General features: G+C 28.2%; 1 long non-coding RNA gene across 1 annotated transcript; it reads left to right on the forward strand.

Moving 5' to 3' along the window:
• Window positions 1–472: 472 nt before the first annotated feature.
• LOC114168886 lies at window positions 473–3,775 on the forward strand. The gene is made up of 3 exons (XR_003600783.1): window positions 473–619; window positions 704–1,011; window positions 3,349–3,775. It is a non-coding gene; the product is annotated as an uncharacterized LOC114168886 (long non-coding RNA).
• Window positions 3,776–6,850: the final 3,075 nt, after the last annotated feature.

Below are 6,850 nucleotides of genomic sequence, written 5' to 3' on the forward strand. Positions count from 1 at the left end.
GCCTTTTAGACAGGTACCCCGATCGTCAGCCCAGCCGATCGAGCAAAGGAGTGGATTTCTTGGAAAAGAAGTTATTGCAGTATCGAGGAGAGGAGGTTTTGAGAAAAGAAGTAAGATCAAAGGAGTTCCTTAATAGGCTCTTGGTCCCTACACCCGAAACAACTCCCATTCTAATAATGTCCATTCATTAAGGAGATTGATTACTCGAACGGGAATCTTGATTAATTAAGAAGCATCCAACAAAAAATATCGTGTAAAACATTAGCCTCATTTGATGCTCAAAAACTTTATTAAATTCGTGTTTTCACTCTTTTCCCCAAAAAGAGAAACGTTAAACAGATGCTTCGCGCACCTACCATACCTTTTTTACAGCTATAGTCCCACATCCATGATGTTATGTTCCTGTCTCTCTACTATGCTCCTTAAAACAACGTTTGCGTCCACATTCAATGAACCATCTCAATTTTATTTTTCTTACTCTTTTCTATTTTCGACCCTATATAATTGTTTATGGTTTAAACCCTAAGCTCTTTTTCGAAGAGGAGTGGTCACACCGTAAAACATGGCTGCTCCTCCTTCACCCTCTTCTTCATCTCTACAATCTGAGGCTTAATCTATGGTATGTTCATAATTTCATAGCTTTATTATATTTCATATAACCTATGCTTCATCATCTTATCATAAAACCCTTTTGGTTTCTCAGTTATCTGAGTTGTTCTTATGCAACCAAGTTTCTACCTTGCACGACAGAACAAGGAAAACCAGACACCCAGATGTTATTACAATTTGATGGAACATAAGACATTGTTGCATCGAATGATGGAAGTGTTTTTCTGTTGTTGTTTGTTGTTACAGCTCTGTATCAATCAGAGTCTCAGTATCAATGAAAGGTGGTTTTTGAAAGCAACATTAGTTTCTTGTTCTTCAGCTATTGGTTCGAAGTTCAGTTTACCTCAAATTTTGGGATACAAAGCTATGTCTCATAAAGAACCAAATAGCAGTTGCTTTCAGGTACGTACTTTTTTTGTTTGTGTCCTTTTTTATATGATCGTTTGAATATTCTTCTTTCTTCACATGCCAAGTTAGGTTCAAATTGGGTTAACATTAAACTAATCTTGGGGTGTTTTTGTTTTTCTTCTTTCTTCTTTCTTTCGTTATTTTATACAACTTGTGATACTTGTACTATGGTATAATAACGTAATTGGTTGTTTTTAATGAGTTTTTTTTTCTCTTTTGTTTTAACCCCGGATTATTTGTTTTATTAAGGTTTTGAAGGATAATATGTTGTTTTGAAAAATGATAATATTAAGCTTTTCCCTTTTTATTTCTATTAATAAAGTTAATGGGGATTCTCTAAAAAATTGCGATTGTGGGGGCTTTGTAATCTATGTTGGAAATTTAGTAACAATGAAGTAAACAAACAAAGGGATCGATGATTTCCATGCATGTTGGGTTATATAATACTTCAAAAACCAAAATCACATACAAAATATGAGAACATTTATTGGCATCTTGTGTAAGGAAAGGTAATTGGGTTGTGTTGTTTTCCAGTTTTGAAATCTAAATAAAGAGGTTGATAATAATTTAAGTAGCCAATAGAAGTACATGCTTTGATTTGGGGCAAGATTTAGATGTAGTAGCATATGTTCTCTTGGAACATTTTTATGCATATGATAAGGGTTTTAGTATAAAATATTACGATTGAATTTTATATAAGATTCTAAAGCTTTAGAACAACTTTTTAATATCAATAATATGTAATACTATATCATTTCATTAAAATTCAATTCTAGTAATTAAATTAATTTTTAAATTATAAAAAAAAATAGTTTAAATAAACAAGTATAAACTTGTGAGGCTTATAAAATTTTATTATTGAAACAAAATTTATAAAGTTGTTTAAAAGTAATATGATTTGATAAAATTTATTTAAAATCAAATAAGATATAGTAAACGTTTCTTACAAGATTCTAGGATCTAAAATTTAGGTTAAAATACTCCGTTGGTCCTCGTTTTTGTACTAAAATCTCAATTTAATCTTCGTATTTGTATTAGTCTCAATTAGGTCCACATTTTTGTAAATCAGTAACAATTAGGTGCCACGTGTCAGTTCCTCATTTTTTTGAATTTTTTAAAATATTTATGCCACATGTCACGTTTGTAGTGGGTCACGTGTCAATCTAATATGGTGACACGTGTCAAATTAGTGTATGAATCTCAATTTGTTCCTCATTTGTTAATTTGATTTGATTTCGGTCCCAAATTTTTTTAAAAATTTTCAATTTCAGACGCTCCAAATTTAGATCAAATTTAATTTTTATATAAATGTTATGATGATACTTTTATTACAAGTGATATTTCTATTACATATTTTTAACAATATTTAATTTATTTAAAAACGTGACTCGTGGCATAAATATTTGAAAAAAAATTCAAAATTCAAAAAAAATTCAAAAAATTTTAAAAACGAGGAGCTGACACGTGACATCTACTTAACGGTGTTAGTTCTATATTAACGAAAAGAACCTAATTGTTACTAATTTATAAAAATGTGGACCTAATTAAGATTAATAAAAATATGATGACCAAATTGAGATTTTGGTACAAAAACGAGGACCAACAACCAAATTGAAATTTTGGTACAAAAACGATGACCAACGGGGTATTTTAACCTAAAATTTATTAATCAACTACAAACATCATACATATTAATTTTTTAGTTTTGGAAGATTTTCCCCCTTTTTTCGTATTGCTATAGTTGCTTCTCTAACAAACTTTTCTTCCTAAAAAAATGTATGTGTATTTTTACATAATTTCTTAAATAAAATTTCCGAAACCTGATATTTGAAAAGGGAAAGCTTTCTCGAATCTCCCAAATGCACTAATTTTTTTTCATTAATAATTTGTATTTATGATTTAAGAAAATGAAAAATGAAAAAGAAGGCAAAAGTCAATCATCTTCTACTTTTCCCCCGATCAAGAATCAAATTACAGTTATTATTTCTTGAAGATATATTTTAAATCCTAAACCAAACTTGGTTATTTCATTGTAAGTAAATAAGAGTATGATTGATGCTGAATATATTATTGAATAATCACTTATCTATTTCTCTACACACACTAAATGCTGATCTCATTATAAATTTTTTTATTCATAATAAAATCAATTAAGAGTTTACTAAACTCTTGCACATTCTTCAATAAACTCAACACTTATTTAGTTCTTGTTATCATGTTTTAAGACCTCAAGTTATTCTTGTTATATAATTTGATTATTGCTAAGAAAAGAATTTGGAGAAAAAGCAGTGGGAAATTTCTAATGCTATATTTGTCAATGATTTGCAATAGGAAAACACATATACGGATTTATTTAAGATGAAGATGAAACTGTAATTAGAAGCTATGCACTACACAGATGAAACTCTAATGTTGATGCTGAAATTGTGAATGAACCCTCTTTTTGAGGGCTATGATCTGAGGTCCTCACTGTAACCTATGTTGTACTCCATGGCAGCTTCTACAAGTGTGCTTCACTTAGAATCTATGTTCTTGTACCTGCGGAAGAGAGTTCCCCTTCGAAACTTCAAAATCTGTCACTGTTTCAATACTTTACCAAATACCTTTGAAGTATTAAGTCTATGTTTTTGTACTTTATGTTGATGTACTTTTGAACCTTTTTTTTTTTCTTTGCTGTTGTTTGCAGCAGCAGATTTTAATAAGTTGTGGTGACGTGGATTATATATATATATAGAAAGTGAGAGTTTGTTTGCCTATATATAAGAATAATGTATGCATGCAATGGTGAGTTACGTAATTTTTTACAATTTGACTCCCCTACCCATTTTTTTAGTTTTTTTTTTTAGTTTGATACGATTTCTCCAAAAGAAATACTAAAATAAGCAAATTTGAGATTAATTATAAAATTGAATAAATCATGAGTAAAAATGACTTAGTAGAAAAATAATTTATTCAAAGTGAAAATAAATTTACAAATAAGAGTATAAAATTTAAATAAAAGTGCACAATAAATTTATGTGATTGAGGATTTAAAGGTTTATGTTCATCGAAGAAAAATATTATTACTCAACATGTTATGTATTATTATTCAACATGTAATTTATGTATAGAAATTTACAAAAAAAATCATAAAGCTTTTATGACAAAAACTATAAATTTTGTTGTATAATTTTTTTAACAAAAATAACAATTGAATATTACTTTTTCTAACAAAAGTTGCAAATCTTCCCATGATACATAGTCAAAATCTCCTAAGATACTTGTTAATTTCTAGTGACAACTATTAAATTAACTCTTCATTCTTACAAGAGTTTCCTACTTTTGTTTTCATCATGTTACTAGATGTGATTTTGGTGAATACTCAGTTGAGAACCACCATATCTTTCCTTCACCAGAATTTTAACATATAAAGTCAATAATTCTACAATGAAGCTTTAACATGATCTTTTTCTTCTTCGTCATCTGAAACAAACATTTGACATACTGTCAACATATATGCTTGAACCCTTCTCTTCACAGGTGACTTGCACAAACTTCTTGAGAATAATATTTTTTTCTCATTTGTCATCACCATCTTCTACCTCAAACTAGTTGTCGACAAAAGTGAAATTCATTATTGACACCATCTCGACCAAGCCAAATCCTACCACACATGCACCGACAATGTAATTGCATAACAACAAATTCATGAGCACTAACCTCTCTCCAAAGAGGCAATATGCAAAGTTGATTATGCTCATGCCAAATTGTTTCTCTTTTCCTGTTGATTAGAACCTAAATTCTGATGTCACCTTTGTAAATCATGCAATAGAAAAATAATTTCTTCAAGTAGAAGCACTCCCACACAGAAAAACATAAAGGGTTAATTTATTACCTAAACTTTGACGCGAAATTGAAAGTTGTCCCTGTTCGAAATTTTGATACATTTTGATCCTCAAACTTTAAAAATAAATGGATATATTCCTTTTAAACCAATAGAGTTAAATTTTTTTGACGTGTGAAACTCATTTCATGTTAGCATTTGAGTTGTTTACCCTATTTGACATGTTTCCGCTTCAAAGTCAATTGAGAAACACATTTGACAAAAATTCATTACTTAAAATTCATATGAAAGTTTCTAACTTTAACCAAAGTGACTTCTCAAATAAAACTAAATACCATTTAAATCATATGATTGTTATATTATGTACATTTAACACCGCGCTAACTTGATACAATGTAAAGATCATTACTTTTACTTAATTAAGAGGTAAAGGACAAATAAAAATAAATTACAATAAAATAAAAAAGAACAAAAATAAATTATTCATCTAGCCTCATAATCTCATTAGGGAATTACAACAAAATCACTTGAGAGGCTTATCACTCCAAGGGAGCAAAAATGACATAAATATAGAAGGGGAAGGATGGGAGGACATGAAACTATAAGAAAAGGGAGTGGAGAAGTGGTTTGGTCGAAATTAGGGCCCCAACTGGTTCCTAAGATTCCCCTTGATGAATTCTCTCTAGTCTCTTTATATAGAAATTGGGTTGAGCTTTTTTCTGTCTTTTTTGTTATTGTAATCTTCCTTTTTTATAATATAATCTCATCTCACTATCTTCTAAATAAATCCAATAACTTTAAAATATATTTGGTTGTTATGGAGATCTAAAATATTTAAGAAATCTTGCAAGATTTCAAAAGATTTGACAGTTACTATGTTTTGATATTTTATAATATAATTAAATAGGATAATTATTTAAAATATAAGAAATGTACCTAAAAATATATTTATATTTTATCATAAATATTATGGTATTATCAAATACCTTTTGATGAAAAAGATAGGTAAATTGCAAGGTCTAAATTTTGTCTCTTAGTTCCCTTTCTCTCTTGACTTTTTCATTTCATCTTCCTGGTGTTTGGTTTGACTTCTTTTGGATTTGATGATTTGCTAATTTTTATTTAATCTTGAATATTTTGTGAAGTTTTAATCAATTTATGTCCATACATCCATTCACTTTAACTTAGTTATAGCTACATTAACACACATGAGAATATTCATAGAATATTTATGTAATTAAAAAACTATTTTTAACATTTTTTTAACTCATGCTCAATAAATCTAATTATAAAAAATTTTAATTAAAATAATATTTATGAAAGTTCATACATAAGTTTCTAACTTTAACCAATGTGACTTCTGAATTAAAACTAAAAATCATTTTACTCATGATTTATTTGGTTGATATGGAGATTTAAAATATTTAAGAAATCATGCCATATTTCAAAAGATTTGACAATTGCTATGTTTGATATTTTTTAATATAATTAAATAAGATAATTATTTAAAATATAAAAAAAAATACCTAAAAATATATTTGTTGTCCCTTTGGTTGAAAAAAATAGATAAAATTGTAAGGTTTATTTTTTGTTGTTTGTTCCTTTTCTCTCATCACTTTTTCAAGACATCTTCATGTGATGATTGACTTAGCTTTTTTTGGATTTGATTATTTTCTAATTTTTGCTTAACCTTGAATGTTTTATGAAACTTTAATCAATTTATTTCCACACATCCAACCTCTTTAACTTAGTTATAGGTACATTAACACATCTCATAATATTCAAAGAACCTTTATGCAACTAAAAAACTGTTTTTAACATTTTTTTGTTACTCATGCTCAATATTAAGCCTAATGATAACAAATCATAATTAAAACAATCTTTTAAGAAAAACAACTAATTAAGAAACAAGAATAAACGTTAAATGAGTACTCAAATTTGCACTCATCACACCTCACACTTGTCTATTTGCACTTTGTGTAAAACTTAATAATTTCAAAACTTTATTCA

The sequence above is a fragment of the Vigna unguiculata genome, chromosome 11 (genome assembly GCF_004118075.2).
Source record: "Vigna unguiculata cultivar IT97K-499-35 chromosome 11, ASM411807v1, whole genome shotgun sequence".
In the NCBI taxonomy this organism is placed as follows: Eukaryota; Viridiplantae; Streptophyta; class Magnoliopsida; order Fabales; family Fabaceae; genus Vigna; species Vigna unguiculata.